General features: G+C 40.9%; 1 protein-coding gene across 2 annotated transcripts in view; it reads right to left on the minus strand.

Moving 5' to 3' along the window:
• The window catches only part of FRY (FRY microtubule binding protein), a 220,208-nt gene extending 207,449 nt beyond the window's left edge, over positions 1-12,759 (minus strand). For both annotated transcript variants that reach the window (XM_088067734.1, XM_088067729.1), the window contains exon 1: positions 12,675-12,759. The gene's annotated coding sequence lies outside the window, so the exon portion shown is untranslated. The remainder of the gene's footprint in view (positions 1-12,674) is intronic.
• Positions 12,760-19,500: the final 6,741 nt, after the last annotated feature.

Below are 19,500 nucleotides of genomic sequence, written 5' to 3' on the forward strand. Positions count from 1 at the left end.
GATCTATCAGCCGTGCCCACAGTGGTTTTTTTGGTGTGTGCACTATCTATGTACAACTTACTGAATTGGGAGACTTCATTAGATACATCAAAGATAACAGGCTGCATATCAGATCGGGCAAAAAAATCAATTTGTTCCAATGATTGGTTATTAACGCAACACACGCAGGCACAACACACAGACTGTTCCAATATGACCACAAAGGTTTTTCACCTTGTGGATCTTCTTGCAGTGGCATCATTATGTCACAGCTGATTTAGCAAAAATTTTAAGCCATCAGAATTTCTGCCAGCAAAGAAGCACCTGTGGTGCTGAGGAGCACCTGGGCATGCTCACTCTTCAACACTTTAAAAAAACAACAATTGAACAAAAGAAAAAAAATTGCATTGTTGATCTATATGCAAAATGCCAGTAATCATGAGCCAAATATTATAGTACAGAGAGCAAATGTAGTATGGCAAAAGATTCCAGCAAGAACTCTTGACAGGCCAACAGAGATTCACTCCAGCTGCTTCTAAGAGTGGTTTAACAGGCAAAAAGGAATGCTCTTACTGCAACTACCACATTGCAGGAAGAGCATCCTTTGGTTCCCTGCTCCTTTGTCCTTAGAGCAGCCCACCTATGTTCAGTGACGTGCTTCTGCTTTGATCACGAGCAGGTCTAGAGACTGGAAACCATCAGCAGCGCTGACAGCTTTGTGGTAAGGCCAGTCACTTCCACTTACTGTTGTTGGTTCTGGATCTTTGATGTTTACAAGCAGCTCCCATTTCAATAGTAATTGTAGGAATCACTAAAGAGTGACCAAACAGCATCATTAACCTTTTTTTAGTGCTGAAAAATTCAAGAATGATTGACTTAAAGAGTAACACAAATACATCTATGAAGTATATCTAAGAATACTTCAAAAAGGCATACACTGGAATTAAATAAATAAATGCTTTCTCTGCTAGTCTGTATAGAGAGAGCTTCAAACACAAGATCTGTGTCTGCTACTGGAAAAAAAACTTGTGGTGTGCTGGGAGGAATGTGTTAAAAAGTCAAAGATTGGTGAGGAGGACTGTAAATCGCTCAAATGACCTGGCAGCTGGGAGAGCCCTTGATAAACCTGTGTGAACTGCAGGCCAGTGATTCTCTAGCGTTCTACCAAAACTTAACAGTGCCTGCCTCTTGTGTGCCTCTGCCTGGGTATTGCTGGGGGATCCCCCAGTTAGTGAGGTAATAGAAATAAACTTATTCTTTGTGTTCTAGATGAAAATCTGTGGTCGTACTTCCTGCCAGTGTCAGCTCACAGTGTGGTATCTTGCTCAGAATAGCAGGAAGAAATTCTAAGAGGTCATGGTGGTGGATTCCTCAGAGAGAGAAGTCTGAAATGAAGCTGGTATTTGCTCTAGCTAGGTTGTAGCTCCAGCTCTGGTATCTGCTTTATACTACAGAGTGATGTTTGGTGCCTGGAACTGCAATGATCCCCCAGCCCAAAACAGGTACAGCTCTGCACTCCTCTCAATTCAACTATTACTTCTCATGGGCATCCAACACAGGTTACTGAGATGTCCTTTTGCTAAATGAAGGCTTATAAGAAAACATTGAAACATGCTTCAAAAATGACGCTTCAAGTGATGTAGGTTTGTCACTCCTCTCTGTCAACGGCATCCTGCAGTGCGGAAGCTCAAAGAAAGAACTTGCCCACCCCTGCCCTCAAAAATTTAACTCTAAGCTTCATTAATCACAGAGTTCCCACTGAAAGGAACACAGGAACTATCAAAATCGCTCATACAAGTGCTACATCTAATCCAGCACGCTGTCTGTTCATTAGCCTGTGGCAGATGGTTTGACAGAAGGTGCAAGAAATTCGTCAGCAGACAATTCTGGATTGGGAAAGTGTCTCTTTAGTTGCTGCATCTAGTTTGCTTGTATTTTGAAGTGCAAGGATTTACAGAAGAAAGGACTTCAAGAATAGTTAAATGCATATATTGCATTTAAGCATGTAATCTTTTGTTGTAGAAATAACAACATCTTCTCACTGCTCAGATATTTTTGTCAGTTAATTACATAAACTAATGACACACCATCTAAAAAGAAGTTCTTGCATACTTGACATTTTTTTAGTTTATTACACAGACTTTAGTCTTTCATCAAAAAGGATAGAGAGAACACACAATTCCCTTTCCTCATCAAGGCTAGTATTCTGCATATAGAACTACCTGCCACAGCAATGCTCAAATATGGCTTACATGGCATATTAAGGATGTATCTATTCTTCCCCGTCTCCCAAAGGGGAAAAGAAACAACAAACCACCTATGTGATTCATGCAAATCTTTGAAAACAATTAGGTAACCAGCTTGGCCATTTCCTCCTTTCCTTCATTTTTAATAGTGGCAGAAATTAGAATAATAATAATATTACAGAATGCTTCAGACATCATTTGAACAGGGCTCCTTCCAAGGTGGATTCACTGGCCTGAGGACCATCAGACTTTCATCAGTCACAAATTGTTCTAGAGTCCTGAAGGCAGCACTGTGGATCCTCCCAAGGGACGGGGAACATAATCAGATTGCATAAAGAATGAAGACTCATTTGTGAATAGTGGGACTGTAGATCCTGTTGCTATATACCTCAAAGCTAGCTATTAGAATGTGAATTACTAGACCAGAATTATTAAGGGAAGAAAGAATCCACAGAGATACTTTCAAGGCAGAAGAAAGTAGTCATAGGAAAAGGATAGCATGGAAATCACTCTAAAGACAATGAAAATAGCCAGCTACAGCAACATTCACTTTCCACACTGTTTCTCTCTATTGACTACTTTGACAGTATGAACTAAGGAAATTTTAGTCTTTTCCATGTTTTATAATAAATATATTGAAAATCCCCCTCTCACTCTAAATACTCTTATAAATTTAAATAGGAAATTTACTCAAAAAAATCACTGGAAAGCTGGCAAAAATTAATCAAGTCATCATATTAAATACCTGTATTTACAAAGAACTTTGTGCACTGTACAATATGTCAGAAATAAGAATATGTTCTTGCCTGTTCTTTTTGGCCTCTTATTTATGCAAATTGCATTAGCACTTGCTAATGAAATTAGCAAAATTAGCTGAGTTATTAAAATTAGCTGAAACCAGAATCTGAATGCAGAATTCAGATGAAAACAGTCATGCTTCCCCATCCCCCCTAAAACAGAGAGAAAGTAAGAAGAGAACCCCCCCTCAGACCATAGCTTTTAGGCTCTGAAGTTGTATTTAATTAAAATACAAAAATAGGAACCTTAAACAATGTAACTGGGCACAACAAGAATTCAAGCCAGTTCGTTGCCAGTTGATGCTATTAAAAAAACTGAGAATCAAATCTAACCCATAGCTATGTCCCTGTGGGAAATACACCTTCCTCTGGACCTTACTTCCTGTCCAGCAATCTTCAGCCACTTCCTCGGGTGAAGAATATCCACGTAGTTTCCTCCAAGGACTAATAAATAATTTAGAACAACTTGTTCTAAATAACATCACTAAAAATTTGGTATTTCCATAAGTCTATATACAGCTTCAGCGCCCTAAAAATCTTTTACCAGAGAACGAAAGGCGGTATAAGAAGCCATCCTGAGCACCAAACCAACTCTTTATACTGTTCACCACTCAGCTTGTCCTTGGATCAGGATTCATGCCCTGTACACAGCTGCTCCAGGCTGAGCTCAGCTTAGCAACGTGGCCAGGGCCAGACCTGTGGATGCAGCAGTACAGACGTCGCTGCTGAGGACCGACTTCTGCTGGGGGCAGGCCCATTCTTCTCCATCTCCCAAACTTTACCAGCACTGCACCTTCTCATTTTCTCCCTCCTTCCTCTTCCTTGTTACTCCTCAGAGGCTGCTCCAGTTGGATCATAGCTTCCTTGATGGTAGCTGACCTTCTCTACCCCTTTCAGAAACATTCAGTCTGACCCGATACAACTGTCAGGGCTAAATATACAGGCAGCTGTTCTGTAGTCGTTCTATGACAGCCCAATAGCAGTGTTTTCCAACAAGATACACTGTGTGTACAAAGCATGAAAACAAATTATGTATTTTTACCTTCCTAGATGACATTAGTAATCATTTTAAGAACTGCAAGAGCAAAATAAAATATTCATTTTTGTTTTGAAGGGCACCTGCCTAATGAGGCTGCAGTAAATTGCCATAGTTGTTTTACTTGCCATGCTTAGACTGGGGAAAAATACTACTGCAGCATTATTAAGCCCGTGTGGTGACACAAAGTCCTCGTTGTGTAAGCCCTCCAGTATTGTTCCTAAACAGGGAAAATCAGCCATACAAAATTCTCATGTGGTTCTGACACTCCTTGTCCAGACTTACAAAGTTTTTTGCTTTATCTTTTTATGAGACAAACTTTGAGAAGTGAAGATTCAGGCCTAGATGACTTACAGCTAGCAAATTAGTTACAGCTAACAAATCATGCAATAAAATCTAAGCTATTCAAAAAGTCAGCTTGACATGAATCTAAGAATAATGCAGATCCTTTTGAAGACTGTATTCAAATTAGTATATTCAGAGGTTTATGCTCTACTTTGCCTGGGACTCCGATGATTTTCAAAAGGCTTTACCAGCCCTCATTTTTTTCCCCATAAAGGGCAATTTCTCCCCCTTCATTCTTTATTATGCTCTTCATTCATTCCATCCCTATCCACACTCACCCTTCCAATGCCTTCCTATCAATCTATCAAGTTTTCTTAAATTAAAAATTACATTTCTTTTTGCAATCTTTACTTTAAATTTATCTCCCTTATTGGGATTTTACTTCTCATCTGTTTTTACAGCACGACAACTCCTGAGAATGTACAGCCTGTCAATACCAATAGCACACTTCAGAGTCCTGCAGGGTCTAACTGTGATTGAACATTATTGACAGAAAACAGTTTTCTATTCTTCTTCCTGCAATTAAAGAAGCAGGATATTAATTTTAATTTGTTATGAGACAGCTTCCTATTCGCATGATATGGATTCATTTCAAGATGACTTCTGTACTATGACTTCCAGAACAAGATTGCTAAATGACACCGCAACAGACCAGAATTGAAATAACACATCATAAAAGAAACTGAGACAAACATTGTGTCGGAGTATGGGACTCCACAAGTATTTCTAGTAGGGGAAGCAGGAGCCTAGTATATGTTGAAGCTACTCTTCTTTACAGGTGACCCAATCCTACACATCATCTGCGCTCCTTGTACTAACTCTTGCAGACATTCAGGATATTAAACTGAAGGATATCAAGTAAAGGATATTAAGTAAAATAAAAACTCATCAAAATGTCTCGCCGGAATGAATTGTAGCTATTACTGATTACAAAATATCCATGAAATCATAGAATTTACAGGGGGAAAAAATGTGAGTCTGACAGTTATTAAAAATAAGTCAGTATTTTTAGGAGTATCCTATTGACACTAAATATTATAAGAAATATTATCTGGTTTCAGCACGTTTTAAACTTTTCATATACAAATAATTTTCTTTTTGGGATATAGCTCTTTAAGGAGAGTATCAGAATCCCAAGTGCTGCAGAATAATTAAAATACAGATTTCAGGTCTGCTTTGGCAAAGCTAAGAAGCTTATGCGATCACGAGGCTTGCAAACATCTCTCTTTTCCTCTCCCAATAGTTTTGAACCACTTGACAGGTATTACTGATTTCTGACAGGATAGCAACCTCTAAGGTAGTTAAACTGCTACATGCTTTACAGAAACAGATGGCCAAGTGAAGAACAAGCTTCTGACAAACAGCTCCAATAGATGCCCTGAATGAGATGAAGGCTGGAGTATGGATTCACATCATATTACACATTAGCAGAGTCCACATGGAGAGAAATCTTACCATACCTTCAACATAATAAAAACACTGATCATAACCATCAGAGGAACCATAAAAACACAAATTCATAAGGAAATGAGCTTCACTAACTCCAGACTTCACAGGAGGGCATACTTGCTCTCAATGGTGATCATGTTTAATCAGGAGACAGAAGAAATAGGCAAATATAATATGAAAAACGTAAATCATGTTATTTTAATTTTCAATCTTCTAATAAAGGTAGTCTAATGAAACTATTAACAGCCAAAACAATCCCTCTCTCAGAACATCTATTGCTACAAATATTCCTAATGAGCAATGTATACAACTTTTTATGTATATAAGATGAAGAATTTTAAGATACTGAAAATGTTTGTTCAATAATAACCAAGTTGACAGTTCATCGATAGATTAACCAGATCCATTAAATAATTTCTGAACAAATGCTAAGCATACAGCTTTCCTTCTAACTCATTTCAGACCTTGTCATGCTGTGGGGAAAAAGAAAAAAAAAAAAAGTGAGACTGATGAATTCTGTGAAGTCTGGTAAAACTGCCTTTTAAACAGCAATGTATGGAATCACTGACTGAGGAATAATCTAGGCAGCTATGGTACAATCACAAACAATTATGTAACTTCTTGTCTGTCATTTCATCCTCAATGCCAACACTACCTACAGCATCATTTGTGGTATTTCATCACACAGAGGTTAAAGTCGTGTTCTTGCCCAGAAACATTAAGCTTGTCAGTCTCGACAAGTAAACCTGTTTCTACTGTAGGAGAAATTTAACTTGCTTTCTGAAAGCACTAGTTTATATTTTCCTGTTGCCAGGTACACAAGCATGCAGTACTTCCTTTCAAAGAACAATATCATCTATTCAAAATATTTTTGCTTTTGCATGGAATCAGATTTTTAGTAAAGATATGTGAAAAAAAATGTTAATGATGTAGTAGTTGATTTCTTCAAATTAAAAAAAAACAAACCCAAATATCACTGTATTGGTTTTTTACAGCTTGTCAGGTAGACAAAAAATGATCACAGTGAAAGTCCTGCAGTGAATGAATAGAGGTGTTCTGTTTCCAAATAAATCCTTCCACAAGGCGAGAGAAAGATTCTTTTTCAGGGATCTGTTGTGCAAAGAGCCTGTCTCTGAAATAAGAATACACCTATTATTTAACTTGAAAGACAGCAATATCCTATAGTGCTGCTGAATGTCTTCCACTCCCTAAGAAGTGGGGTGTCCTGAGAAATTCCAATCTTACTCAAGTGAGGTGCTCCAGTTTGGAATCCCATGCCAAATTTGTATGCTCCGTCATGGCCTGGTATGAAGGTCTTGCAATTGCTGCTCCAAGACAAACCACGTATTATGATACAAAGAATAAAATAAATCCACATCCTAACAATCACTCATTTACGATGACAACTGACACTTGTATTTAAACTCCTTTCAAAGCACTCTAATTACCTGTGCTCTTACGTAACTGAAAGAAAACAAAATATTTAACAGACATTAATAATACTATTAGTAATACCACATTTTGTTCCAGTTCATTTAAAAGTATGTTAAGAGGTTTATAAGAATCTTTTTTCCTGAAGTACAAATTTCCAAGAAGTCAAAAGTATGACAGTACACACCTACTCCATTTTTAACCCTCCTTTTAGACATTTGCCTAAAGCATTTAAGAACATTTCTTGGTTGACATAGATAATACAATAAAAAGACAATGAAAGCTACGATTTTTATCAGTGCTATTTTGGGAAAGAAACTTCAATTACTAGGGACAGAAATCCAGGTTTTAAATTTAGTTCTCACCTCCTGGAGCCTGTAGTCACCATAACTTCTCCCATCATTTCCCCAGCCTGACACTGCCATCTATAGCAGTCTCGTGCTTGCAGCAGTGATGCCAGCACTGATGAGAACAGAATGTGTGGTCATGTTGCAAACACAAAGCTTTTTGTGAAAACAGATTTGGACTGTACATTAGTACAAATATTAGTGACTGATAACTTAAACTGGTGGAGTTTTTTCATGGGATTAACACAGCAGCTGACTGACTTCTAGTCTAGGAAAGGGAACTCTTGAGCAGGACCAACTACACTCCTTTTAGGGCCAGTTGGGTGCATATATGCAAATAATGGATTTCTTCATAGAAATAAGGAATGTAAAGCCATTCACTAGACACAGAAGCTGAGGGAACACTGATTTGGAACAGCACTACCTGCAATTTCAATCAAAGTTCAAAGATGTAAGTCCTCAAACATAGTATGGAGCCTGTCAGGAGCTTATGGTAGGAACTGCAGAATTTCACCATTTCAAAACCCTCCATGGGGCTGCATTCCTAATGAAGTTCAAAAAAGTCATAACACCATAGTGAAATTTATACTTAGACTCACAGGTATTCACTGAATAATACTGACTGGTGCCATTCCACCTCACAATGGCAAGTTCATAAAAACATACTCATACAGCACATAATCTATTCTTACCAGAAGCCACCAACACCAAGAATCTAACAGTATTCAGAAACAATTGCTTAGAATACATGAGAGATGATAAGCATCCCTCATTCAAGATGATATGACAATGGAATTAAGCAATATTCAGGAACACACTGTATAATAACAATGCTTTTTTACCCTGACTTTTAAGTCGAGCCCAGAGCTCAGGAGACTCAAGTTAGTACGTATCAGTGTAACTTCAGGCTTTTTTGAAGATGTTGTTTATATTTAAAATACTTGAACATTCACTAGGACAGCTGTGGAGCACAAACTTCCCAAGTTTTCCAAGTCCAAAATAAAAGACCAAATTAGCAAGTACAGGCATGATCTCTATGTCAATTCCACAAGAGAAGCTGAGAGATACACACCCCAGACCTGCCTACAAACCAGTGATAGTGGAATTCTCTGAGAAACAGTTTCTGTTCCAGACCTTGCTCCAACACAAACAGAAAAGCAATCTGCACCTGGACAGGTTTCACACCCAGGTGAGTGTTGTCACCACTACACTTCAAACTATGAACTTTGTGGGCAGAAGAACCTATTTTTCCCAAATGTCACATTAGCCCCAATCACTGAATCTGGTGGAAAATATTAAGTGAATTTGGCCTGAGTCTAGAAACAGTCTGGCAACAAGCAAGCAAACAAAACACCAGCATAAACTATCTGCCCCCCAAATTAGCCACAGATCTAGACTGGTTACTTATATCAGCAACAAGTATGTCCAAAATTATCATAATTATGCATAATAACATCTGAAGAGCTATTAAACATTATTCAGGTTTTAAGCCAATTCCAAACTACAAAGCATCATATTCACCTTGAGCAGGGGATGCAAATTACCTCCCATTTGTTCTCACAATTCCCTCTGAAGCATGTTTTATTAGTCATTGTCACAGACCCCAGGTTTAATTTAGCACAGCCGTTCCAACATTCAGTCCTCCAGGCCATAAAACTGAAAGCATATGAGCTGCATTATGAAATTCTGTCCTATAACAATAAAGTTAAAGCCACCGACAGCATTTCTGTACGCACTACAATAAGCAAACCATTTTTAAGTCTAACAAGAGCATTCCCAGTTTTACATTGTTGACCAAATTCAAACTGAAATCTATTATATGAATCACTGCTATCCTGACGATCACCTCTTCCAAGACTTTGATCTTAACAATACAAAATAAGCTGTTTTTCCAGCTATGCAAATCACCCTCAAATACTGTCAAATAAAATACAGCTTTTATATCCCCAAAAAAGTTTTATTTTGTGGAAGTGTAATATAACATTTATTTATTTAACCATAATTACATACTATCAGGAGATTTTCCTCAGACTGGGAAAAACATAGACTAAGCAGTCCACATTTGAAATAGAAAATACCATTTTAAAAGACCTAAAATATTAGTGGTGGTAAAATTTAAAACCTCAAATACATAATCTAGAGTCTAGTAAGCTTGCAGAAGGGATTTATAAATGTCAAGAGTATTTAAGACTCACAGAGTCATTACAGCACTAAATAAAATAATATAAAACAACACCACAAAAAAAATGACCCATAGATTTGATTTCTTCCTGAGTGGAAGCTCCCTACAATTACTGCAAGTCAATGAATGGACCCGTCAGGTGTTCCCGTCATTATAAAAAGGCAGCTGCTATCTGGAAACATAAGTTAAATTATTTATCAAATGATCCTAAATATCATCAAATTCAGTGCAGCCAGTCATTCAAACAGCTTCTAATAAATTATTTGATACGGCTCTAATGGAAATCATGAGTTACTCAGAAGCATTTTCTATTAAGCAGCACCACACTAATATTTTGAAATTCCACCCAGACACGTCCAGAAGTGACATGCTATAAATCACATTAGAAATATATTCCCCTGCTTTTGAGGCATTATCAGCAACATCCAAGAATTTACACAAATTAAGAAACAAGTAATTTTGAAAGCTATTGCCATGGTGGAGAACACACAGATTTTTATTCTGCACAGCGCAGAAGATTTTTTTTTACTTTTTCCTGCTGGACAAAAAAAAGAGTCCCCACATCATTTACCACATCAACAGCATTATAAATATCAACCAACTCCAGAGCATTAAACAACGCCTATATAGTACAAAGGCAACTTCCCAGTAATAACAGGTTGTACTGTATTGTTCATGGCACATCCCTCCCCAAGGAAAATCTATTTCAAGACCAAAGCCAAAAAGCTGTCCTTCTATTAAAATGAGTAGACTCACTGCCATTTTAAGAGACTATATATGACACTGTTGATGGTGAAAAGACTCTAGCAAAAGTTGGGAGTAAACAATCTCAATTTCAGGTGAAGGAACACAAGGCCAGGGGACAGAGATGGGTAAATTATTTGAGACATTTATTAAGGAAAGCACCAATAAATAGTCTCCATCAGGCGTTTATGCATTTCAAAGTAATATGCTAATCTGCTATTAACCACATTCAAATAAACAGGAAATGTTAAGCAGATGTTTGGGATTAATAAATTTCTGATGTATAAGAATAAAAACTAGCCATTATATTTAAAATGATGTTGTGAAACAACCGGTTCTTTGGTTCAAAACACTAGCATGGCTTCCTCTAGTGTCTAAAACGACAGATGCACATGAGTTTGATCACCCATGGATGGATGTGAGGTGCACAGTGGCAGACTAAGAAGAAACACAAACAAATTGCAACACAGGAAACTGCCAATAGATTAAGGAAAAAAAAACAAAATAACCACAAAGATGGTCAGACACTGGCACCACCATAATCACAGAGACTGTGTAACCTCCATTCCTGGAAATAGTCAAACTCACACAGACAAAGTCTGAGAAACATTACCCAACTGGACTTCCTTTGAGTGTGGAGACAGAAGTTAAGTGACATCCAGAGGTCCTTTGCAATCTAAAATACTCTACAATTCAGTGCTTTTTTTCCTAAAGTTCCTTTCCTTATTGGAGGTGTACTTTTCCATTTTCATTTATGCTTCATTTTACACAAGTCTCCCAATTATTTGTAGGGGCTCCAAAATAAAAATCAGAACTCTGCTTTGCGAGCAATCATGACGAGGTAATTGATACAAATGATGTAATATTACAACATTTGGAGCAATAAGACCATTTTATGGTAGTTCTATCACCAGAGTCTGCTGAGAGACGGTAGCTAAAACAAAAGCGAAAGATTCTTTTACGAAGTAACAAACAGCTCTGATCCTTGTAGGCTGTTATCACTCCATCAGCCTGCATCACCCACATGTTGCAGGCGTTTGGAGACGAGTGACAGGTCAGAAAACGAAGGAAACGACAGATCAAAAAAAAGCTCGAGTAACCCTACAGGAAGCATTGCATGAATCAGGTGTGCACGTAGATCACACCTCGCGTCTCACACCGAAGACACACTGCAGAGGACAACGCCATGAGTACCTTTGTTCGCACGCTTCAGGGGTGACCTTAATGAAGATGTAGTAAAAGCATCCTGGGTGCACCTGTGGATATTAGCCGGCCCACAGTTGCCTATACCACTGAAACATTTTTTTCCTCTCTAAAAAAGAAAAGGCTTAAAAAAAATAAAATAATAATCCCACCACGAGGCCTCCAGAACGAGTTTATTTCCCACTCCTTAAATAATAACCGTGCTATTTTTAAGACGCATTGTGATGGGAAGCGCATCTAAAAATAAGTTTGCTGGCGCTCGGCGGGCCGGTGTCGCTCTCCACGCCCGTCCCCGTCAGGGCAGCCGGCCCGGTCCTCGGTCCCCGGGGCCGCCTCGGGCGGGGAGGGGGCCGGGGCTGCAGGTGGGGAGGAGGCTTTGTCTGCCATCGGGCGCTAAGCGACAGCGGCGTCAAGGCGGGCAGCCGCCGGCTGGCGACCGGGCTCCGAGGAGCCGGCGGAGAGGCGCGGGCGGCGGAGGGGCAGGGGGAGACCCGCCACACCGGCATCCCCGAAACTTTCCTCCGGGTCGCCGCGAGGGAAGAGACGCCGCCGCCGCCGCGAGCCCCCGGAGCGGAGCCGGGGACCGCCCGGTGTCCCCGCCTCTCTCCCCGTCCGCCGGGCGCGGCCGAGCGCCGCCTCCCCGCTCCGGCCGCCCGCCATCCGCCGGGACGCGCCCGCTGCGCTCCGCCGCCCGCCGCCCTCCCCGCGCCGCCGCCCGCTCACTCACCCGCGCCCGGCGAGCGCAGCCACCAGCACCTCCTGCCCTCGCTCCCTCCCTCCTGTCAAGCCGAGCCCGGCCTCCCTCCGCCCGACCTCCTCCCGCCCGGCCCCTCCTTCGCCACCGGGAGCCGCCGCCACCGCCGCCGCCGCCGCCTGGGCCCTCCCCCAGCGGAGCGGGCACCGCCCCGCTCTCACCTGGTCCTGCCGCCGCCGCCGCGGGGGGAGCGGGGCGAGATGGGGACAACCGAGGCGGCTCCGGGCGGCCCCGGCCAGCGGCGAGACCGCCCCGCCCCGCCCGGAGCCCCCTGGGCTCCTCCCCGCCGGGACGCCCCGGGAGGCGAGGGGGGCGGTGGGGCGGGCCGGGCCGGGAGCGGGCGCGGGCGGGCATGGCGGGCGCGGCCGCCTTCTGCCCCTCGGGAGACACGGAGCGACCTGGGCGTCGCGGCAGGAAAGCTAGGCAGCTTTCCCGGGAGAGCCGGCCGGGATCACGGCGCTCTCTCGGGAGGAGGTGGTAGGAGCCCGGCGGTGGGGCTGTGGAGCCCGGCTGGCAGCGGCGGGAGCGGCTGCAGGCCGGGCTGGTTCCCTCTGTGTCACACGATCCCAGTGCCGCTCTTCGCAGCAAGTGTGCCGGGTCGGATGACCCCGCTCTTGAGGAGGGATGCTCGGTGTGCGAAATAGAAAAGAGGGTGGAAAATGGGGGACTTCCAGGGAAACGGTAATGCTGGTAGTACCTGTCAGCAAGGAGCTCTTAATCTGAAGTCCTGGGTGGGGTGCGGGTCAAATATAAGGCGGAAAGGGTTAAATGGTTAAATGAAGTAAAAAAAAAAAATAAAAATCTGCAGTGAGTGCTCTGCGCTGTGATCGGGAGGAGCAGGAGCGCAGTGCCGCTGCTGAGAGGCATCCCGAGGAGAACAGCGCTCCATTATTTGCTCGCCGAGGGGCTGGTGAAGAATGGGGGTTTAAGTCTGCGGCCTCAGGTAACTTAAAATGTGACAGTATGTGTGAAAGGGATCAACCATTCGTGTTGTTTTAGATCATTTGTAATAATACCGAGGAATAGCGGTAGGAGCACAGACAGGTATGAGAAGGTTGTTTATATAAAGGTAAATGTGTTTGCCTGGAAAATAAAAAGTTTGTCAGCTGTTAATACTAAGATATATATCAAGTTCTACTCAGCTTTAGGCAGATGGGCTTGTAAAAGCAGGTTGGTGTCTTTTTCCTACAAGGAACATGCTCTTGCTTAAGCAGCATAGCTGATGAGGCCTGGTTGCCTAGGGAGGGATGTTCTTTCTCCCTGTTTATTTCTACAGAGTCCTCTGGATCTCTTCCTCCTGCCAAAGTCACCTACAGTCTTTTCCTCCCGCCTGTATGCCAGGCTGACATCCATGTCCAGAGCCACCAGTCAAGAGATGTGTCATTACTCTTCCCAAATTCATAAGAGGCTTAAGTGAAACTGTGAAATTAGTGGTGACGTTAGTCAAGAGACGAATTGGGGTGTCTCTTCTACTCTTTGAATTCTCATGAAATTTCAGAAAATACAGTGTCTTTGAGATTTGTATCCCAATTCTCCTCTTGACTTGTCAAACTGGCAAAGGCTTCAAAATCTGTGAGAGACATGCACTGAAAGACAACAGGATGGAATAACAAAATAGTCATGTAAGCCCCATATTACTTAGGGTTGATTCCAGACTAAAACTGAACCACATATGACTCACGTTAGTTTGTCATCTATTGTAAAGTATATTTATATTACAGTTAGACACCTCTGTGGGAGCTAAATTATTGTGAATCTCAGTAATTACAAATGGTAATTTTTCAGCCAACAAGGATGTATGTAGCAGGGTGTCACAGGCTGGTGAAAAATTAGGTATTGTCTCTATATCATCCATACGCCATCTGTGCTGTGCATTACTGCCAGGCAGCACAGAGCCATTAGGGGAGGGTGGGTTAATAGACCTCTGCCTTTTAGTGCTCTCGGCATTCTGCAGTTCTTAAATGTTCTGAGTTGATGTCAGAGTGTTCAGAGTGAGGAGGTAACAGGGTTTTCTACACCATCAGCTACCTCACTGCTTCAGCCTTCCCTAAAATCTCATCTTTGATGTTCTGTAGGAAAACTGCAGATAAATACACCCGAGAACCACTATTCCCCTTGCTGTGGGTTCACATTTTCCATTCCCTTTTCCCGATTAACCAGCTTTACTGTGTTCCTCATTGTATCCCTTTACTCTGCACATGATGTATGTCTTGGTCTGGAGGTGTCTTATCTACTCAGACCTGTGTCTTGGGGATTATATTGTAAGAAAAAACAGAATCTTCATTTTAGATTTTGACTTTTATAACAATTCACTAGAAAAGGAAGGACACTCTGAGGAGGTACAAGAAAAACACTGTCATTACCTTGAATACCTATAATGTCTTTTCAGGCTGTGCCATCTTAGAGGTTGAGACTAAGCTCTCAGAAAACATCTTGGAATTTTGTAGGGGTGTAAAGTTGCATGAGAAACCCAATTAAATCTCTACACACAACTTTCAAAAGCCACTGGGAAACAAGAATTTAAAAGTTATGCAGTAACCTAATTTAAAGGTTACACAATATTCATCTCCTAGAGGGCAATAAATTAAATTTTGGCTGATTCCCTAGAGTACACTAACCAAGGCAGCTGAGCTACTATGGCATTGATAGTGATTGTGAATGCTGGGACAAAATTTCTACTATTCAAGGGAAAAAGAGGAACAGAGTGATAATTGTGATTTAGAAAGGACTGGATGAGCCCCTTTGTCTTCAGGGCAGCTAGGTTTTGTAATTACATTTAATTAGGCTATCTCTTGAAACCACAGGTTAGAGAAAATCTGATTTTCTCATGTTTGTAGAAAACAGTTTTGAGAACCAGTGACATCCTGCAGAAGGCAATTCTATCCCCTCTGTCCTTTTGCATATAGAAGGAGCATTATGACAACATAATGCTTTATTTATCTATTATTCCTTGAAATACTTGACTTTATTAAAAAGCAAAATCCATGATATCCTGTATCCCATATTTGACAAATACTAGAAGCAGACAAAAATAGGAAATAGCCAGGTTGTGGTGTGTTTGACAGTGAATAGAAAGGGCCAGCAATAATTTTGTGTCACTCAAGTATCCCTCACCCCCATAAAATCCAGGAAGGAAGATGATGATGAAGATAATATGAGAGGTATATGTAGAGGAGACAAGCTGATGTGGAGGACAAATTGAACTGGAATTTGTGCAAGAAAGGTTGCTGCATGGAAGAGGAAGGAAACGAAGTGTATCTGATCTCTTTTGGCCTTATTTTCTATGATTTGTCTAATAACAGTGGCAGCTCTTTATAATAGTAAATAATAATACTTAAGTCCTTTGCAAGCAAATTAGAATACTTCTGTTCCTACAAGAATGCTGAAAGCTGAATTTCCAGCCTGAAGTAATTACTCACAAGGTGTGCATTCCTGCTGGCTTCAGGGCTGAGACCTGGTCTGTCATTTAATGAGCTGGCCTGCACACTTGTAAAGATCATGTGATTTGTGTGGAAGCTCTCTAAAGCTCAGTATATTTAAGAGTAGGAAGCTGGATTTTTAAAAATTTGACCTATGCATCATTTGGCCTTAAAGATGCCTATTTTGATGACTGAGGAAATATTTGAAAGCTACACATATCAGAAATTTTACAGCACAAGTTTTAATGAGAAGGAATTTTGTACACTGACAGAGAGTGATATGGAAGAGCAGTTTGGATTAATTTGGTTTCTTCATTTCTCAGTTTCCAAGGAAACAAGGAAACATGCTTGAAATGAATCTCTGGAAAAATAATTTGGAGTTGCAAATGGTAATTTATTTTTTGATTATATTAATAAATAGTTTTCCTAGTTTGGGCATTTTGACACACCAACGAGCAGAATACTGTCACACTGTATTTTGGAAGAGAGAGCAACTCTCAGCAGCTAACACAGCTTTATTTACCCAACTTTTCTGCTTCTCATTTCTTCAGTTAATGGTCTATCTACAATGAAGGACAAGGGAAACTTGCAGAAAATTTCAGATTAACATATTCAAATGATTTGGTATGATGGTAAGACAGAGCACTGTGCACCTTTCTGTTTGTCTCTTGCCTGCTTTTTCAAAGTGTACTGAGACAGTGTTCTTCAAATGCTGCATTACATTTATTTACACTTTGGTAGCACTCAAAGATCTACTGTTCAATTGTAATGAGTTCTGTTATATATGTGATTTTTCAAATTCCTTCGCCTAAGATAACACATGCTGTATTAGCAGAGATAAAAAAGGAAGTTGTTAGTGCTAAGAGTTGACACTTCCTTTTCCTCCTGATACTGAGAACTATTTTGTACTAAGCAGAGCTCATCCATTTCTTTTAATTTTGATCCAAGAAAACCTTGTTTCCATTCACTGAAGGCCAGGATCGCAGGAATGCATAGAAATTACATTCTTAAATACAGTCTCATATGTTTCCAGTGTCTGGAATGGATCTTAACTTTTAAAAGTTTGCATTTCTTAGCAGTCTTTTGTCCAAGAGTGTCTTATTCCAGCAATGAGATTTCAGGCAGTACTCTGACAGCTTCTGTCTTGTGAGATGGGTGAACTGACCTCTGCCAGTTTCTGTTGGATGGGCTGAGGGTGGACAGGCTGAATGGGAGGTGATGGTGGAGCTATGTTGGCATCTGTCAGAAGTGAGGAGGGGAGTAAGTTAGATGACTGCAAAACACCAGCTGCAAAACATGCCACATTCAGATTCATCCTTGGAGAATAATGGAGGAAACATCTTTCATCCTGTTCATGGAGTGAGGCACCATCTTGATGTACTCACATTGACCATGCTTCAGATGCCTACACAGTGTCTTCCTCAAACTGTTTGCTGTGCATTTGCATCTAATTGTATTGATTTTTCTGGCAGGAGAAGCAAAAGGTAGAAATTGGTTGCCAAAGTCTGAATAAATAAGACTGTAATTGCTTGTCCCCTCTGAAGGACTCAAGTATTCAGTGCAGTTTTCAGTGGCTGCTTACCTCTCTTTGTCATTTTTACCAGTGCAAAGAGGGGTGAAAAAAGGTGATGATTTATAACACTTTGCACAAGTGGCTTTTCTAATAGCATGATTTGATTTAGAGCAATTTTGAATAGGGTCACAGGTGATTGGGAAATAAACCTTAATGAAGCATTTATAGTTGTTTAACAGGAATTACAATACTGGACCAAGCACAGGAATTATTTTCCCCACATTAGAACATATGACAAAGCACACAGTAGAAGATGTTACTCTCTAAAAATGCACTACAGCAGCTTCATCTGCATGCTGCTTCCTTGATCTGCGCTGGTGAATGACATAGCTGTGCCTTGAATAAGATATACAGGAATCTAGCATTAGTCTACTTGACTGGGTTTGTGTGTAGCAGCATGACCAAAATAATGGCACAGAAATCCAGTGTGTTTTCACTTGTTAAGATTCTGGAGATGCTGGAGACCCTAATTTTAGAAGCAAGACTTGTCATGCTCACCTGGAGACTCTCAAGAGTGATAATAAGCCTAGTATGTGTTAATACATAGGTTCTTTGAAATTCTAGAAACAAATGCTTTCTCTGACTGTTATTATGTCTCAAATCAAATGTTCTGCTGTCTCAGTAGTGCAATGGCTGGCTGGATATTATTGAATAATGAGTCAAATAGCCAATAATAGGCCTTTCTCACTTAGATTTCACACCATATAGTACTTGTTTTTCATAGCTGTTACACCAGTGGAATCAAAGCTTCTCCAAAATGGGAGGTGAGACCTTCTCAATGAATTAAAGATCTTAATAGAAAATACAGGACTGAGGTGACATGATGAAGCTACTTGAGGAAGGGTGGTTGAAAAGAAAGTATGTATGTGCTGCTCCTGTAAAACTAGTTCCCTTTGCTGCCTGAAACATCATCACATTTCCAGAAACTCTAGAAAGGAAAGAGGATATAATTAGACCTTGCTTTCGTGTCTGTGCGTAGAATCCAGGTGAGTTTGGCAGCTCTCCCTTGGCTTACTTTTTTTTCAGATTTATTATGAATGATGAAACTGTTTTTCCCATATACTAAATAGTGAAGCAACATGCAGGAGAGGCTTTTCACCTGAGGGCAAAACACTTGTCCCAATAAATCAGTTGGACAGACAGGTGGAAGTTGCAAAGGTAGCATAAAGTGGACAGGCTTCAGCCTTAGCCCCCGATGGCTCTGAAATGTGTTGGTTGCATATATCAAGGATATGTGTGTGTACACAGCCCTGTGTCTTTTCAGCCTTCTTCCCTCACCATGCTCATGGTAAGCTGTAACACACAGCACCAGAACTCCAGATTTTGCTTTGCACTTGGGAGTCCTCTGGGCTGGAAAGATGGTGAAAGTCCAATATGGTCTGCTTCAGCAGCTGTTGTAGTTTTTGTTTCTCATTTACCTGGGTGAAAATCAATTCTACAACCTGCTATGTCCTTCTGCCTCCTGTTCCTCTACATCCCTCTGGTGTAAAGGATTTACCTCCTTATACAGTACCTTTGTACAGTACTACAGTATCAGACAGGGAGCAGTGAATCTCACCTTTGCTAAGTGTGAACTGGTGATTGTAACTGCAGGGATGAAGCAGTAAAAATCAACGAGCACTGTTTTAACTTTTATGAACATATAAAAATGGGCAGGAGTGCATATGCTTCTTTAGAATTTGTCAAAAATTCCCACTTCTTCCTCAGACCCAGATGTGCTGCAGAAGTTTCTAGGCTGTCCTTCTGATGTCACTAGTTATATACCTGAAGTCACCATATGTTGCACAGAGCTATAATAATCTGCTCTCTGTTGCTTGTGCTCATTTCACGTAAATGCTTAGTGTGTCACCCTCCTAAATTAAAACTGGCTATTACCAAAGGCTCTGTTTTCTTATGCAATGCAATCTTTGTTATAGGTGTCATAGTTTTTAGGGCTATTGACAGAAAATACAAATCTAAAAACTCATAAATGTGCTTAAATAGGTAAAAATTGCC

Source organism: Pseudopodoces humilis, chromosome 2 (genome assembly GCF_049639895.1).
Source record: "Pseudopodoces humilis isolate 2021_Gansu_Grassland_sample_001 chromosome 2, ASM4963989v1, whole genome shotgun sequence".
In the NCBI taxonomy this organism is placed as follows: Eukaryota; Metazoa; Chordata; class Aves; order Passeriformes; family Paridae; genus Pseudopodoces; species Pseudopodoces humilis.